A 19638-nucleotide genomic window follows, 5' to 3' on the forward strand; every position below is an offset into this window, starting at 1 on the left:
TCATCAGTCCCCTAGGACTTAGAACTACTTAAACCTAACTAACCTAAGGACATCACACAACACCCAGTCATCACGAGGCAGAGAAAATCCCTGACCCCGCAACAAGCAATATCACCACCTTAACATTAGCGTGACAGCATTTAGGACAATATCTATGAAAGAATTGTAGTTGCTGGCGTCCGCAAGCTGAACCGAATCACTTGTCCTCGGATTTCCTGTTGAAAGCGAGGGGTGTATAAACCAGACGACGGTTCACGTCAAAGGGAACTGAAACGGAAACGTTATATTCTATTATTAAAAAAATGGTTCAAATCGCTCTGAGCACTATGGCACTTAACATCTGAGGTCATCAGTCCCCTAGACTTAGAACTGCTTAAACCTAACTAACCTAAGGACATCACACACATCCATGCCCAAGGCAGAATTCGAACCTGCGACCGTAGCAGCAGCACGGTTCCGGACTGAAGCGCCTAGAACCGCTCGGCCAGCGACCGGCTTATTATTTTCATTAGTCGTTAGTGTTTTCAGTGGTTTGATGGTATTCTCCGTGTTATCCAGTCTTGTGCTAACGCTGTCGTCTCTAGGTAGCTACGACATCTAACGTTGTTGATATACTTTAAATGTGTTCCTTATCTGTTGCCACGATTTTTTACCTTGTAAAGTTCGTTTTATTGACATGTTCCGTTTTTAGCACACGTCACAATAACGTGTCGCCTCTTACGTCACCCTTTTATACATCTCCGAAATTAGTTTTATCATCAACTGAGAGCCCAGCATGTCTGTCAGAATTTGTAATCACTTTAAAACTGATGCCGTTTATAAAGAAAGGGGCTGACAGTGTAAGATTAATAAGAAGTAGGAGAATAGCTTGGCTTAGACATGTCCTCAAGGTGAATACTGGAAGAACGAATAAAAAGGTTTTTGAATGGGGGCCAACTGGAAGAAGAGAGGAAGGAAGGCCAAGAAAGTCATGAAAAGCCGATGCGAAAGAAGATATAAAATCTCACAGAGTCAGCAGACGGCGGAGAAACGTGCTGGAGAGGGCAGAGTGAGAAAACTTGTTGAAGGGGCTGAGACCCACGCAGGACTGTAATACCATGAGAAGAAGGAGAAGAAGAAGAAGAAAAGGGATATGACTAGTTTCGTCAAAAATGTAATGCCAGCGAACAGTGACTGTAGAAGTACCGCGCTCCCATTGTAAGTGTACTCATTTCTTTTGCAAGTACGTTATAGCATTCAGTCGGCTGCGAAGTCTCTAGAAGCGGTGGGCTAGCTCACTGGAGGAGAACGAAGTAAGGACTCAAGTAGAGCCCTAATTGAAATGCAAGTATTTCACGACGAAAGATAAGTGCTATTTATTCCACCTTTATAACTTTTTAAGTGCAACAACTTTGCTTACTGCTTTCCACTTTACATTCAGTCGGTTCCAGAGCCACAAGGCCTCATCTGCGACATGTTACACATGCGCAAATATATCACTCGATCCCAATGCAGCAGCTATATAGTGTGTAACGGGTATACGTGCAGATATTGCGACGGGTACAGATGAAGGTGCAGTGAACAACATTATATCAGTATTTACTTCATTTACATACCATAATTATAGCTGTTAGGAGCAGTGTGTTTTTAGGTTGGTTAGCCCCTCCAAGTACACGTGGCAATAGGCAAGCCATTAATGTTTCTTTTCCATTAGGTAGCAGGTCAGGTGCTGAAGTGTGGAAGCGCGGACGCACGGTGGTTAGCCTATACTGACAGGCGAAGTCCATTTCTTGGTGCAGTTACGATCGTGGAGAAAACATCAGATCGTAAAGTTTGTGTAGTGTTTGTGGGAAGACTGTTCGACGCACAGCAAAAAAGGACCAACATACTGATGTGCGCACATATTAAAGTACTACATATACAAATATCTGGGCTTATACCCGTTACACCCTGCATATCAACGAGTCTGTCTACACCTCAACAATCTTCAGCGGTGAAAAGTTTAGCTGCTGACTCCTCCTTTTGCACTACAACGTGTAATGGTTCTTTATTTATGTGACCATTACGGCACTCCAACCCCAGTTCTCGATACCAGTAATATCGTACTACTTTTCTGCGAAGTAACAGACATATTTTTGTGACAATATTCACATTTGGTTTTATTAATGTATAGGTACTCCGTTGTATCGATATATTACAATGATATGGTCCTTGTGTGTATTCATTTCTGTGAGACTGTCGTAATCTTTGACTTGCTTGTAACCGTTTTGGCGCGAATGGGCACAGAGCAGTCTTTGTTTCACTTTGCAGAAGTTGTTATTTCGCTTTGTAAAAGAACAGTCAAGTTTCGTGTTTGGTTAAAGTGGAAATTAAATATATGATGATTGATACAAAACTGTTTTCTTGATGATGTGACAATTAAAAAAAAGTATACGTAAATTTACAAGAAGTTTAATAAAAATGTGGATCGTGAACACCAAGTCAAAAATTATTTCTACCATACCATTGTTCTGATCTGGGATTTTTTGATCATTAAGAATTGCCTGAAAAACGCATTTGTTACGTCTTCAAATATTGCTAAAACAAAGATCTGGACCTTCTAGCAGTCAAAGTGGAATCACCCTAGAATCAACAAGATGAGCCATAACAACTTCGACGAAATCTACGTGGGAATCCATTCAAGGTAAGTGCCAAAATTCGTAACTTTTTTACAGTGACTTCGTTATTTCCATTCTGACGATACCATCCACAGTCAATAACTTTGTTGTTGCCCGATAAAGCGAACATATGCTGCGTGAGCAACATTATTAATCTTTGCAAGTGGTGGTATTGTTAGAAACGGAAGCAACGTGAGAAGACGTTTTCATGTACTGTGCGTCTCCTCGTCTAGTTACCTCAGTCACGTTAAACGCGGAGATATAGACACTATAACTTCTACAACAAGTTCTGGAATATTAAGAAATCTATGGCCACGGCAGAAGAAAACTGTTAGGGCTGCGCCGTAGAGGCGGCGAGAATAGGCCAAGAGCGTGGCGAGGTGCGGCGCACAATGGGACGCATCGCGGCGTGCTTGCGTAACGCGCCACCCGCCACCCGGTCGCGGTGAAAGCCAAGTGTCGCAAACGTGAATTACTCGTTACGACACGGGGCGCTCGCGTAACGCTAGAGACGAACTCACCTGAGGCGACCCCACCTTGTGCCGTGTCCTCCCCAGCCATTATGCACTGCGCTAACAGCAACCGCGCAGTCGTCCCGAAATTCCGGCACTGCATTTAGAAAGCTCGTGATGTCACGAGAGCAACACAATGGAACCACACTTATTTTCAAGGCAGTAAAGTAGATGTATTGTTGAATTAAAAAAAAAAAAAAAAAAAAAAAAAAAAAAAAAAAAAAAAAAAAACGTGAACTTCACGAGGAGCAGATAGGAACGTTTAGGTCCAATTATCACATCAAAAGGAACAAAGCGACGTGACTACATTTTTGTATCCAGAATGAGATTTTCACTCTGCAGCGGAGTGTGCGCTGATATGAAACTTCCTGGCAGATTAAAACTGTGTGCCCGACCGAGACTCGAACTCGGGACCTTTGCCTTTAGCGGGCAAGTGCTCTACCATCTGAGCTACCGAAGCACGACTCACGCCCGGTCCTCACAGCTTTACTTCTGCCAGTATCTCTTCTCCAACCTTCCAAACTTTACAAAAGCTCTCCTGCGAACCTTCCAGAACTAGCACTCCTGAAAGAAAGAATACTGCGAAGACATGGCTTAGCCACAGCCTGGGGGATGTTTTCAGAATGAGATTTTCACTCTGAAGTTTGGAAGGTTGGAGACGAGATACTGGCAGAAGTAAAGCTGTGAGGACCGGGCGTGAGTCGTGCTTCGGTAGCTCAGATGGTAGAGCACTTGCCCGCTAAACGCAAAGGTCCAGAGTTCGAGTCTCGGTCGGGCACACAGTTTTAATCTGCCAGGAAGTTTCACGTTTTTGTATATTTGCAGGTAGAGGTCTTCAGTCCTGGTACTCACTCAAAATCCCCGCACCACAGTGCCGTAGCATCCCGCTAGAGGAGCCGAAACAGCACGGCGCATCCCATGATCGCGCAGATAATCGTGCGGCGATTCGTCTTCTGCATTTGTAGGGCAACTGCTCTGCAACAGTCAGAGCTGAGTAGATGAAAGTGTACGGAAACACTGCACCGTCGTACGACACGACAGTGGTTATGTGGCGCAGCAGCTTCCAGTGTGGTCAGACATGTCTCAACGACGAGTACGAAATGGTAGACCATCTCTCTGTGAAGAATCGACAATCGCGACAGAACTAGACGCACCGGTGCTCGAATACCGGTGTATCACAATCTATTCGATAAAGGAAAAAGTGAACATCAGTCTTGGGTCAGTTTTCAACATCTTCTGTGTGGAAACCAGAGCATCGACAAATCTGAAGAAAGCCATAGCCCCCACCTCGCTGCGTTGTAAAATAGTGCTTTATTAAGCACTGCTAATTTCGAGCGTTGTTCTTTCTCAAGTGCTTCTACAAACATAACAACACAGCATAATCAAACGGAAGTCAAAATATAAAACCCTGTACAACTACCTCGTACGTTCAGTGTTTCAGTGTCCTCGTACGATTGGAAATTTTCCTGCGCAGTGAGGACAAGGGACTAATCTTCGGTGTGAAGGCGAAGTGAGGAGTTCAGAGGTTCACTTCTGGACGGCCAGAGATCGCTCGTGTTTCACTTCTGGACCGCCAGAGCGCTTCACTTCTGGTCAGCCAGAGTGAAGGTCATCGCGAGAATCAGAAGTATTACTATCACGGTTGTCCGGTCAGAATCTGTCTGTTACCAGTCGATGACAACAACCGTATTTGTTTGTCATTTCATGCTCTCACTGTTTCAGTTGGATCGACCGAGCGAGGTGGCGCAGTGGCTAGCACACTGGATGATGATGATGATGATGATGTTTGGTTTGTGGGGCGCTCAACTGCGTGGTTATCAGCGCCCGTACAATTATCCAATCTTTGCTCAGTCCAATTTCGCCACTTTCCTGGATGATGATGAAATGATGAGGACAGCACAAACACCCAGTCATCTCGAGGCAGGTGAAAATCCCTGACCCCACCGGGAATCGAACCCGGGACCCCGTGCTCGGGAAGCGAGAACGCTACCGCGAGACCACGAGCGGCGGACTAGCACACTGGAGTCGCATTCGGGAGGGCGACGGTTCAATCCCGCGTGCGGCCATCTTGATTTAGGTTTTCCGTGATTTCCCTAAATCGCTCCAGGCAAATGCCGGGATGGTTCCTTTGAAAGGGCACGGCCGACTTCCTTCCCCGTCCTTCCCTAATCCGATGAGACCGATGACCTCGCTGTCTGGTCTCCTTCTCCAAACAACCCAACCCTCCTGCCACTGAACTTCACTTCAGTCGGATCTTTACCCACGGGCGCGGACCGCCACCGAGAGTAGCTGCATGATCATCCCTGTGCTTCCACTTGTTGTCGCGCGGCCAGTCTTGCAGGTGGTAATGTATTCGCAGCACCGGCGTAGTAGTCTAATTAATTTAAGCCCACCCAGCTTACGCTGTCGCCTCGTCGACATACACAGCCACGGTTTGCTTGTGTAATCTGTATCAAGGGCTCTCATTGCCGATCGATATTGTTCGTAATAGTCAGGGGTGACGTGTTAAGCCATATTCTCATTCGCAAAGTTTGCAGGGCTCTATAATAGTAGATCCCACTCCTGTATGCGAATTCAGCCAACATCTCATTACCCAAGTAATACTTTACGAATTCGCGCAGTAAATCACTTTGTGATACCAAATATTTGTATTGTTTGGTAGTAGAGTGTCACCTTTATTATCACGGCCCTTTGCCAGAGACATCAGCTATCAAACCATCTAGACTGTGCGGCTGGTCCCGGCGGAGATTCGAGTCCACATTTTGTAGAGTAGGTGTGTTTGTCCTTAGGATAATTTAGGTTAAGTGGTGTGCAAGCTTAGGGACTGATGACCTTAGCATTTTCACACACACACACACACACACACACACACACACACACACACACACACACACACACACACACACACCAAACCGTCATAAACAGAATTAACTAGAAACTGGAACTCTCAAACTGACCACATGCAGCGCCCTATCATAATTTGCTCCATAAACTGTCTGTTGAGTGATAGGAACTGAGGTAGTTAAAGCGGGGGTGGGGGGGGGGGGGTGGTTGAATGTATTAGACAAACTAATACGGATATTTTAATGAATTTGAGTCACGTGGCCGCGTCTCAACCCTGGCACATCGCACTAGAGTCGTGAGGAAGATGAACGAAACAGATCCTGCCTTCGTGAGCAGCTGTTAATCTGTGTCGGGAGTCGCTCCTCGCTTTTAGACCTAGCACGGCACGGTAGGCAGGCCGGCAGCCAAGCGTAGCGGCACAGCGCGGTGCTGTACGTACGTCGCGACCTCGTTCATGCGTCACGTAACCGCTGCCTTCCGACGCGTGGCAGCCCACAGCGCTGCCGCCGCTACGTTCCCGTACTCCTGCTCGAGCCGAGCTGTGTATCTCGAGAGCGTGATGTGATCGAGGGCGTGGCGAGGCCGAATGCTGCCGCTACTTGGCGAGTGGGAGTCGCGGCTGATAACGTTCCGTGCGGCGTGCAAAGTACTCGATACAGCTGTCATCGCTAAGTACTGCGCATCGTCCTCTACCACTGCAAGCATCGTCATCTCACTGCAGAGAATTAAGAAATCATCCAATTAAATGAGTACCGATTAACCTTCTCAGTCCTAAGCTTACATTTTACGAATGAGGAGTTTATATTGGTGGTCAATGCATTATTCTGGGACGAAATACGGCTAAAGTACTAGATTTAAAAGGTTGGTGTGACTCTACAAAATGTAGGACATGTTCAATGTCAATACAGTTTATGTTAGAAAATGACTAAAAAGTAAGTGCAATATGATTACGAAGGCTTTCCCGGCGTAATAATTGTTAATATTCTTCTGGAGTGTGCAGCCGGATCATAACGTCATCTTGACACAATATTTTCGCGGTCCAACTGGCCGCCATCTTCTTGATGCTAGGATGCAGGGAATTTACCGCCTCCTAGATCATTTTAATTCCCTGCATCGTTGCATCAAGTTTACCATGGAGGTGGAAAGTGATGGAAACCTTCCGTTTCTGGATGTTCTGGTGTACAAAAAGGATGATGGGACACTGGGACACAGTGTTTGTCTAAAGCCTACGCACACGGACCGTTACCTGCATGCTTCTAGCTCTCATCCACCGTTCCAGCGTATGGGGGTTCAAATGGTTCAAATGGCTCTGAGCACTATGGGACTCAACTTCTGAGGTCATCAGTCCCCTAGAACTTAGAACTACTTAAACCTAACTAACATAAGGACATCACACACATCCATGCCCGAGGCAGGATTCGAACCTGCGACCGTAGCGGTCGCGCGGTTCCGGACAGTAGCGCCTAGAACCGCTTGGTCACTCAGGCCGGCGCGTATGGGGGTCCTGCGGACGTTGGCGAGAAGAGCTTATGCCGTTTCAGATGGAGAAAGCTTGACACAAGAATTGGACCATCTTAAGGTTGTGTTCAAGCAGAATGGCTATACAGATAAACAGAGCGGTCTTGCTTTCCAGTTTGGACCTTCGTCTGAACCACCAGAAGATACCTGCAAATCGGTGGCTTTTCTACCTTTTGCTGGGAGCATTTCCTCGAAGATAGGAAGAATTCTAAAAAGATATCATATTAAAAGTATTTTTCGTCCGCCAGCCAACATTAGAGTGCTTCTTGGGTCTGTTAAGGATGACCTGGGTTTGAGGAAGCCCGGTGTGTACAAGATCCCTTGCCACTGTGGGAAGTCTTATATTGGTCAGACAATCGGGACCATACAGGACCGATGTGTTAAGCACCAGAGACACACACGGTTGCTTCAACCAGAGAAATCTGCAGTGGTGGAGCACTGTGTCACCGAGGGACATAGAATGCTGTATGACGAGACACAAATGGTTGCCCCTGCATCTCGCTATTGGGACTGTGTTTTAAAAGAATCCATAGAGATTCGTTTATCTGATAATCTTATTAATAGAGACAAGGGTTACCTTTTATGTAAGACTTGGAACCCGGTGTTATCAGACATTAAAAAACAACGATCTGTGTTTAGATCGTCGGAATAAGTTTTGATAGCGATATCTCGATTTCGCCTGTTTCCACCACTGGCGGCTCAGTATGTTTACTAGCGCTAGAGGGCAGTTACGGCACCTTATCGCGCACGCATAGGGGCCGCCGCTTGCGCTGAGAAATCAGTCCCGGCGAGATCGTGTACCAGCACTCTCACCTGAAGATAGCGGCCAGTTGGACCCCGCAAACATTGTGTTAAGATGACGTTATGATCCGGCTGCACACCCGACAAGAATATCACAAGTGTAATATTTAGAAAATACAAGTGTAACATTCAGAAAACTTACTGTACAACGCCTAAAAATTACGAAAACAGCGTCACTGGAAAGTGGAAGTATAGGTCGTTGAATGTAGACCCAATGCTACATTGAAAATATTGCTGTATTGCTGTGATGAAATGAAACATTTTTTACATAGCGTAGGGTGTATCAGCATATCACAGCATATTCTAGATACATTATGATCAAAAATTAATAAAAACAAACAGAAATTAAATTTATTTCTCGAAGGTACGCTGACATTGCCATAAACAACTTTCTTCAATAGATTCTGCCACCTACTGAGTACATGGCGAAACGGAAACAAGTGACGCACAAGAAGCACCTGGTAGAAAGTATACACTACAATCGGACACGGCGATTTTAGTTACTTCCTTGAGTTGGAAAAGAAATTGGATGTAGCGTAAATTGTGTATAAGAACTAAGGATCACACAACGTTAAGCAGCGAAAAAGAAGCATGTTCGTTATCTTCTACATTTAGAGATAAGGAAGAGTAGGTTTTAACGTCCCGTCGAGGAAGCCATCATTATAGACAATACAAAACGTCAGAATAAGGTAGTATGAAGAAGGAAGTCGGCTGTGCCCTTTCAAGGGAACAATTCCGGCATTCGCCTTAAACGATTTAGGGAAACCAGGGAAAACGTAAATTTGGATATCTAAACGGAGGTGAACCACTGTCCATCCGAATACTAGCCCATTGTCTTACATCTGCGACACCAACCCCGTCTGGTTTAAATAAAAGAAATATCGAATAACGCAACAAAAAGTATTCGCAGAAACAAATATTGATAGTGGTTAGTATTCAACGTAAATGCTTCCCCATTAGCAAGACATTGCCATAACATGATGAGTAATGTGATTCAACGTATGAAAGATTTGAAGAAAAGTGCAAAACGAAATTAACTACTTTGAGCTTTCAATAATGAGATTTTCACTCTGCAGCGGAGTGTGCGCTGATATGAAACTTCCTGGCAGATTAAAACTGTGTGCCGGACCGAGACTCGAACACGGGACCTTTGCCTTTCGCGGGCAAGTGCTCTACCAACTGAGCTATCCAAGCACGACTCACGCTCCGTCCTCGCAGCTTTACTTCTGCCAGTACCTCGTCTCCTACCTTACAAACTTTACAGAAGCTCTCCTGCGAACCTTGCAGAACTAGCACTCCTGAAGGAAAGGATACTGCGGAGATATGGCTTAGCCACAGCCTGGGGGATGTTTTCAGAATGAGATTTTCACTCTGCAGCGGAGTGTGCGCTGATATGAAACTTCCTGGCAGATTAAAACTGTGTGCCAGACCGAGACTCGAACTCGGGATCTTTGCCTTTCGCGGGCAAGTGCTCTACTTTAAGCTTGTAAGAGCGTTATGGATAATCATTACGCGACTTGTTTAGGTCTGAAGTGTAATTTAGTATACGCATTACAGAACAAAAGCGAGACTGCAGCTTTTCGTTTTTACGGATCAGTAATATTTACTGATTCACCGTATAATGGTCTTCGTACTAAGATAAGTACTCCTGCAGCAATTACACTTATTATTTCTCTCTCGTTCCTTTTTGTTTTTTGAAGTGGGACTTTCATCTGTTCCTTCAGTTAAATCCGAACGTGACTACGGCCAGTCGAAAGTTGTGATAATCTCTCAGGCTACACAGCAGTCTTGGGAACAGCAGTCTTGGGAACAGGTCAGGACAGTTCTTCAACCTCCACCACTTGTCGCTTTCCTTCGGGTCTGCAGATGGCAGCAAACGTAATCGGCGAACGGAGATCCATGTAGAAAGCTTTTGCAGTGAAGGACCATGCCAACGCTATAAGTACACGGTTTTGGTTGCCTGCGTCAGATATAACACCTTTATAGTTACAGTTACTTTCATTCATTCCTCTTGTAATAAATGAGCCTTACAGAATAACAGCTACGACAGTTAGTATCTACTGTACCAGATTGTTCTAGCATATGACGTCACCAGATGCCGCATCTCCTTTTGAGTGATCGTGGTAGCCTACTTACAGGCGTCGCTACCTCACTATCCACCAGCATAAGCTTTGAGGAGGATGTGCGATAGCTTAGCAAACAAGATGCACTCCAACAGAGATGTTACTGCCACGCAAATGATCAAACAGGAGTGTACAAATTGAATCTGGCCCTTATCGAAGAAATTCACCGAATATTCTTCATACTGAAAAAGAACTATGTATAGTGCTGGGTAATTTCAGAATAACTCTCCCCATCCGCACGTTTTTACATTTGCTGTTAATGGGCAACTGATTACCTTGAACGCCTCAGAGTAACGAAAATGAAAACAGAAAGCTGCTGACACTCTTCAGCACTAAGTCTTGCGCTGTCACAGACCTGAAGTTCTGCACGAACAACAAACTATCTGAAGACTAGATTGTGGACATTGCGCACTCAGCAGCGTTTGGCATACAGAGATAAGCCCAGATATTCCATTCAGTGCTTCCGGTCGCCGGCATTACACATTCGACCCAGATACATCGCCGCAGTACTACGTCACGGATTTCAAAGGGTAATGCGACTGACCTTGTTCGTCAGTCACGGTGTCATTTCTTTAGAAACGAGTCACCTTACTCTCGAAATCTAAAAGACAGGGAAGCTTGTTTTGACACAGTATTTGAGCAATTCTGATGGAAATAAAAACCTGTTTTTTCCTCTGGTAAATATAGTATACCACCCTTTGTATTCGTTGACTTCTGGGAGACCGGAGTGTATTTAACTCTTGTGGCACAACTACGTCCATTAAGAACAAAGGCAGTAGTGCACTAGCGATTGAAACATGTTGAAATACAATTTATGGCTCTGTTTTGAAACACAGCCGTTCGTCGCTATAGAGCCTGCGCTGGCTGAGTAACTAAACAAGTGGACGGTTCCAAGTTTCGTCGACAGCCCCGCGGTCAAGGAAAGAATTCAATTGGACTGGACCAGCGTGCCTGTTATTTCCCTTCTCCAGCAGTCACCTTGCTTCCGCAGGCTGTCACCGTGTAATGTCAGACGTGAAAATCTGAACGGAGTAATTACCATAAATTTCAACCACGTAGATGGCGTCGCAGAGCTCACTAATCACAGTCCTCGTCTTCTATAATGCGTAGACCACTGGCCATTTGGAGTAAATTCATAACACAGACTGCAATCACTGGAGTCGTTTATGAGGGGCTCATTAAACGAATCACAGTAATTGTCCCCTTACATTCTGTATCTCGTTCCAATGAATCGCCAAGAACTGTGCGAACCAGCCTTTCATTTCCCATTTATTCTGGCTCGCATATTTTCTGTGAAAATCTAGACAACAGTAAATCATGCAGTGCGTGCACCTACACGAAACCGGAGAGAAGCTAAAATAATCTGCTGTTTACTGTTCGATTAGAATTGTCCATTTTCTTTGCGTAGCTCTGTCCGCTTGTTCGAAACTCAAACCCACTAATTTGCCGTGCTAGTTTTATCTTTCTTTCTTATCTTCAGACCCGTAAGCAACTGCTTAGGTGGGAAAGGCGGTGTTAAAGAAGCTACATAATTAACACTCACGGTTTTTTTTTCAGCAGAGAAAAATGTGTTGTCACAGCTTGAGAATCCGTAATTACTATTTGGTACACTACTTTCCTACTGAGGCAGGTGAAGTAGCGGTTACAAAAATGTACTCGCATTAGGAAGCACCGAGGTTCAGTTCCCGGCTTAGCTATAGAAATTTAACTTTTCCGTCATTTCCTTAAATAGCGCAGGGCAAATGCCGGGATGGTTTCTTTGAAAAGGACACCTCCAATGTTCTTTCCTTCTACCCCATCCGTGCTTTTGCTCCGTCTCTAATCATCTCGTCATGGGGTGCATTAAACCTTAATCTTGCAACATTTCTCTCTGTAGTGTCCTGACAATGACGAACAATACGTACGAACAAAGGAGACACCTGTCGGCCATCAACTAAATGTTCATTCAGGAGTTCGCTGGAAAGAAACAGCGAAGAGTGGATCTGAATATTTGTTACCAGCAATAAGAAGGTAATAGGATACTCGGTCATTCAGTGATAAAGTAATGTCTCGTGGTTTCGATTGCTAGCAGACCAAGTGCTTCACATGGTGTTCTGGAGCGACTTCCCTCAGCGATACGAGTGACTTTCAGCTGCTAAAATGATTTTCGAATGACTATGCCACATTCAAGCTCGGTTAGACCTACGAGTATGAATTTAATGAAGGGAGAGGGTGAAACTTAAGAGTTTTCTCTTCGCGCACGCACTAATGGTGTTCTCAATTTTTATGTTCCAATCAGAATGGTCTATTACTATCACGTATGTTCCACTCCCTGTCTGCAGGGAGGTGACCTTGAAGAAATGACACGGGGGACGTAATTAGCTGATCTCCAGTAGTTGGAAGGTCTATCCTCGGATCAATGGGGCCGTGTTGTTACCGTCAGGTGGTCTCTGGTACGGACAGTTTCCAGACGAGTGAAGTGGTGGTGACCCTTTCCGAATAACGCCACGACCTCCAAATCTCATTCGCGCTTCCTGTTCTTGCTAGCTCAGCGGGACAAAAAACCGGCCGAAGAATTTTTAAAATATTTGCAGTGGCATCGTGAGGCATTTAAGTGGCACACAATCAGATAGCTCCAGTAAGTATCTTCCGTTTGTGCAACCAGTCGAGAAAACTTGGCAACGTCCCACGAGCCTTGTTCTCTTTCCACACAGCGCGACATTGAATAGCAGCGAAGGAGAATTACACGGCCGAGAGCTCTGAACACCGATAAAAATATATGAGACTCGACTGGGTATTGTTCGCTGATGTCAGTGTGTTAAGTCTTAGAAGTTGTCGCGGAAACTACAACAATTCCCCGAGTTATCACGTTCCTGGAATGACAGTAAAATGTACATCTGTTCGATTGACTCAGCCGTTTTATGCTCGGAAACTAATCACAGGAAAGGGAACTGCGCTTTGGTTGCAATCTTAATGGCATTTTCGAGCACAGGGCGCTCCGTAACTAATCGTCTTTTGCAGCCGATATTTCTGTGGATGGAACTGACTCAGATAAGGCTGCAGGGAAAATGAATAATGCAAATATGATTTGAGAAACTGATGCCCCCTACTCACTGTGAATACATGGATTTGAATTTACTACAAGAACGGAGAATATTTATTACTTGCCCCCATATTATAAAACTTCGTGTTCGTCCCATCAGAAAACATTCAAGTACTGCACTATCCCCCATCGTTGTTTCAGTCTGAAAGTATACGTACATTCAGTATGGGGCAAGTGTGGCAATGTCTGTATAGAATTATCAAGGTCTGTGATTTAAAGCGGAGGTTATTCACAAGATTTCGTCCAACATTTAATATTACTTTAACCTCCGTGCAGAGCTTTACATATGTGAAATATGTCTACATTTGTCTTGTTTCATAATCTCATTAAACTTTACTATCTATGTGAACCAGTCCATTAAGTCAGAAATATGCAGAAGGGCACATCGCTTGCAACACGTGTTTATTTACATGTCGACGTTCAAATCAATCCCCAGTGTCAAGATAACTTCGTTTATTACGACACGAAACACACGAAAAGTGTGACACGTCTCCGCTTCTGTGGGGGACAATGATGCCCTAGTCATAGGTGTCTAGAGATACCCCACTTAGTTACTTAGTTTCCGTAATTCCGAGAAGTTAACTTTGGTTAGATAAACTGTGATTTCCAGAGACCTTCTCACATGTTCATACACTGAACTCTTACTCCTCAGGAGCGGTGTTCTAATTCCCATCGGGATATGCATTCGAGGCGAATGACGCAATTAATCTTTCCACATCGTCTGCTCAGCACACATCGTTTTTCGCGAAGTATAAAAATGGTTCAAATCGCTCTCAGCACTATGGGACTTAACATCTGAGGTCATCAGTCCTCTAGAACTTAGAACTACTTAAACCTAACTAACCTAAGGACATCACACCCATCCATGCCCGAGGCAGGATTCGAACCTGCGACCGTAGCAGTCGCGCGGTTCCAGACTGAAGCGCCTAGACCGCTCGGCCACCGCGGCCGGCTCGCGAAGTATAGAAGAACACGATACACAATAGTTAAAATTATCAATCTTGTGATGCAGTAATATAACCATACTTATTCTTTTCCAAATTTATTTGAAAATATAAAATTGCTGAAAAATGCTTTAGTTTATTAAATATTTATTGTCTGTATCAATTTGGTTAATGAATATCAAATATATCGATGCATATGCATATCTTTGTCTATGAAATTTGTATATCGCCAGAAAAATCAACGAGTAGCTGGAGTCAGCCAGTCTGTTGTCGGGTAGCAGGCATGCGGTGGCGCACTGTGAATTCGTTTTGAAAATGATTTTATTGAACCGTCAACAGGTGTTCCGGCCGTTGTGCAGCGAACGATTTGACATTCGTTAAAAAGTTGACGTGAACAACGTAACCTGCTTCATTCTATTATTTCAATGCTCATACTCTTATTTCCAAGGAACAACCCAACTATTTCGCAGCCAGCAAAGTCTGCCAACTAGACGAACAGCCAAACAAAGATTTCATTGATCACAAAGTAAACAATCAACTATTGTTGTTCAGACTCAACTTCCTCATACTAGGTGGCGCAGTGGTTAGCACACTGGACTCGCGTTCGGGAGAACGACGGTTCAATCCCGTCTCCGGCCATCCTGATTTAGGTTTTCCGTGATTTCCCTAAATCGCTTCAGGCACATGCCGGGATGGTTCCCTTGAAAGGGCACGGCCGATTTCCTTCCCCATCCTCCCCTCACCCGAGCTTGCGCTCCGTCTCTAATGACCTCGTTGTCGACGGGACGTTAAACACTAATCTCCTCCTCCTCCTCGTACTAAGTTCTGTTTATCACGTAAACGCATGTGTACCTCGTAGACTGAAAACTTTGCTAATTTCTCTAGTACTTCGATTACTGAAGTCAACAGAGTAATGGGTGGGTCAGAACGTTGACCGGATGTTAAACACCATCCTCGTTCCCTCTTTCTCTCTCCTCCCTGCTTCTGTCATGTCACGCTTAATACCTTTCCGTTTATTCCTCAGTGTGTCGCAATTGTAAAATGTTTTTGCTCCACAGCTAAAGCGATTATTTTTTTTTTACAATCATCCAACATCCGTATTTTCTCCCGTAAAACGTTGTGTCCACACACAATTTTAATAACTATTCCCTTAATCCCAGGTCAGTGTTTCGAAATGCAAAGAAGTGACCAACCTCATTTAGTCTCCTCCGCGATGAAAATGTCGATTAAAATTACTTAGTAATTACTTGTTATCGTTAGAGTGCATCACATCACAAGTGGCCAGCTGTGACGATGCTAAGTACATTTCACGTTGATTTACTTAAAACATTTTATGCGAAAATTATAAAAGTTTAAGAGTTATTTCTTTATGAATGAGCTATCTAAGATATGATCAAGCGATCTTAGAAAATGATCCAGCTATCAAATGGCAAACCCTTTGGAATTGTGACCCTCAAGGGATGCAGCGGACGGTGCTGTAAAAAGGTCGCTTATCTGCTTGCATTGAAGAGCAAGCGGGCTGGTGGGATTCTGCTGGTGAATCCGAGCGAGTGTTTTGGCACTAGTGAATCGGGTCCGACGCCTTCTTGCTGAATAAATATAATGTTTGTCAGGCGACTGGCGCCCTCTTCGCGCGGATATCACAACGATACATGAAAAACGGGATTATTGTCAGTGAATCAGGGAAACCGGCTATGGCAACAAATTAAGTACCATATGGCAAGAAGCTTAAGTTAGGGTGTTTGCCGTTTTTCCATTCTCTCTAAACTGTTATGAAGCTGTGTAGATAATAGTTACAGCAGAAGGCGCAGTCTACAATAATTAGCTGTTTCGGTTTCCCGAAAACCTAAGAGTTCATGGTTTCACTAACTACCCAACGTGGACGAATGTGTCCTGAGTCAGTGCTTGGAACTATTCCATTTACACACTGAAAATACAAGGTCACAGTGGTAACAGGACGCGGTGTCATCGAGTATCTAGAGTGGCCCAAGAAGCTTCGGCTACGCAGAGATACTGCACAGCAAAAATGTATTACCAGGCGCCAATGAGACGTTAGTACGGAGCCATGCCTCCCGTAGTTCCGAGGCGTCACCGCCGCAGCTCTGCCCTGAAACAGCGTCGCCAGAGGTCAAGAGCGCAGTTCTGTTTGGGGTCGAATCCTGCAGTTCCAGAAAATTCTTGTTCGCTGCCTACTCAGCATGACACAGCCCGTGTCAACCGACGGGGAGTGAAGAAACTCCCGTCTCCCGTGAACTATGACTACGCGCCAACACTATCAGAACTGTGTTAACAGGTGTCTTCGAAATTGTGTTTTCTATTGACCGTAGCGAAGCCAAAGTATGGCCATCCTGAACTTGTATCAGTTAGCCACTGAGTAATCGTGGCTCATTTGAGATGTTATGAACTGAAAGTCCACGTGCGCAGTGTCGTAGCTAGTCGAGCATAGCGATCAAGGATAAGTTTTGTTGCAATTAATACAGTGTTACTTATTCAGAGTGTTCTAATTAGCTACATTATTACTAGCCACCTCAGTGTCCAAGAAATCGGACACAAAACAGGAAAGCACGAAATCATTTGCAGTCAAGTGCCGATTGAAAAAAAATGGTTCAAATGGCTCTGAGCACTATGTGACTTAACTGCTGAGGTCATCAGTCCGCTAGAACTTGGAACTACTTGAACCTAACTAACCTAAGGACATCACACACATCCATTCCCGAGGCTGGATTCGAACCTGCGACCGTAGCGGTCGCGCGGTTCCAGACCGAAGCGCCTAGAAACGCTAGGCCATCCCGGCCGGCTGACCGCTTGTGCTTGATGTCTTCCTCAACAGCGATTGCATCTTCTAGCAGGATAATTGTCCGTGTCACAAAGCCAGAATCGTGCTGCAATTGTTTTAGGAGTATAACAGGGAACTCAAGTTGATGTATTGGCCATCAAATTCGGTTTACCTGAATCCGATCAAACCCAACTGGGACGCTATCGGGCGCCTGCTCAGAACCCACGAATCAACCGCCCGCAAATTACGGTAAGTGTGTGACCTGTGCGTAAGTATCTGGGGCAACAAACCTCTGGAAACGTATGAAGTACTTGTAGAATCCGTGGCTCGCAGAATCCCTGCTGAATTGCTTTCCAGAAGTGGATAAACACGCTTTTAAGCAGGTGATCATAATGTTTTAGCTCATCAATGTCTCTGTGCCAAGAGCAGACGTCACCGCTGGTCTTCTCGAGACAGACTAACTACGTCGGCTTGTTGGGTTCGTTTTTGTTGACCCTACGCTTCGAGAGCAAAAAGGAATTGATCCTGCCGGGCAACTGGCCGGCACGGGGAGACTTCTTGCTTTTTCTCGCATGACTGGCAAGTACGGCGATTGGCAGACGATTCGGACTGCAAGCTGTCAGGCGTCAGCAAGAGGTGCTAAACGGGATGAGGCGGGGAGTTACGTAAGTAGGATTTGAGGCCCCCGCGCACTGACACAGTGCCCCACATCGAGGGGGTACGCGGCAACTAGAAAGCGACCCCCAACCAGCAGCGCAGCTGGCGTTCGTGAAAGCTGGCGGCGGTGACCGTGGCAACGAACTCTGCAACGCGGTCACCAGCCTCCAGGACCGTTCCCCCTTTCTCTGCACAGCTTTCATCTAGGCGTCAAACGATCCTACATTAGAAAGATAAATTATGTTAGGCTCCTACTAGAGAAGATTGTTTTCCCTTATTCCCAGCACTGCAGATCACAACCGTCTCTAACGACTTTGTTGTCAATGAAGGTTAAACCCTAAAGTTCATTTTTTCCCGAACACAATTTAGACCATTTTAAGGAAACTCTACTGGGATCTAAGGAAAACGTTGCTTAAATTTTGTATTAATTTCTCCCATTTTTGACAACGGAAGTGTATGACAAAGCAAGTGACACGGCTGGTTTGAAAGCCCTGAACATTGATTTAACGACACTAATTGGAAACATTACTTTACATCATGAACATCGATACCTGTTCTACCAACCGCGCGTATCTACATTACCCTTGCTTTTTCGCAGTAGTTGGTTGTGATGATTATTAGGTTGAGTATGTATTGTTGATCATTGTGGTGGAAGCTGGGACGGAACGGCTGTCTACAAAAGACGACCTGACGCCCGTTCTTAAACATCATGCCCTATGGACCAAGAGACAGTGGATCCTGTGTTCAGGTTCTCGTGACAGGAAACAAGTTAAGAGTTAAGCATAAGACTGTCGTTCCTGTACATCACTGATACGTTACTGTGAACTGTACAAGTAGAATGCGCAATTAAAACTGTTTATCACAGCTGCTACTGCTTGCCTCTCGCATCTGAAATTGTTCTTCCCTGTACCACGCGTCTTACAGTTATTTTTTAAAAATGTGGAAAACTTAAACGTATGTATTTCAAAACTTTTTTGTAATTTTCTGTATGACTAAATAAGAATGCAAATTCAGTTAATTAAAACTACTGCGATCGCAAAAAGTTATCACTCTAATGGCGAAATACTATAATAGCGAGATTTGCACGGACTTTCTCCGTCACACAACATGCGCGCTTTTTCAGATTTTTTCCATAATTTCTCCTCAGAGGAGATGGTAATAGTATTTCCTTTCACTCTACAGAGTGTTAAATTTCTTGTAGACAACTATGTTCTTGGGGACACAGTCGAAGGTTCAGGTCTGCAAATAAAGATCGAAAAGGTTACTTCCCTTCATTCCTCTTGTCTAGACCCTTACTTTAACGACATTAGCTGTTTGCAGGACAACTGAATTTCCGTAGATAGCATTGCCAAAAACAGTGACACGCCCAGCTCAAATTAATCTCGCGTCCTCTAACTGCGAAGGAAAAATGCCAAAAGGTTTCCAGTCAGGCTTTACGATGCAACGGTACAACAGACGATACGCTACAATACCTTTCATCCTTGGTCGCCGTGTGCAGGAGAAGTTACGCCCTCAATTTGCAGAATTGCAGAGAGAGCATTCATTTCTAAGCATTCACGCATTTCGTGCACACTGTCTCCTTGAACAAGCGATGTTGGTTCCTTAGATAAATGCTATTTACAACGAGTATGCAGTGTCAACATATCTGCTACACTTCCTCTTCTAACAAAACACAACGCAGGATGAGAACGCAATCTGCCTGATGCTTTGAACTGCACCTGAAAGTACTTGTGCGATTTATTTTG

The 19638-nt window shown here is 44.7% G+C and overlaps 1 protein-coding gene across 1 annotated transcript in view; it reads right to left on the reverse strand.

Annotated features, from left to right (window-relative positions):
• LOC126099814 (LON peptidase N-terminal domain and RING finger protein 3) overlaps positions 1-19638 on the reverse strand; it is a 186371-nt gene that overhangs the window by 59168 nt on the left and 107565 nt on the right. The window lies entirely within an intron of this gene.

Source organism: Schistocerca cancellata, chromosome 1 (genome assembly GCF_023864275.1).
Source record: "Schistocerca cancellata isolate TAMUIC-IGC-003103 chromosome 1, iqSchCanc2.1, whole genome shotgun sequence".
Taxonomy (NCBI): Eukaryota; Metazoa; Arthropoda; class Insecta; order Orthoptera; family Acrididae; genus Schistocerca; species Schistocerca cancellata.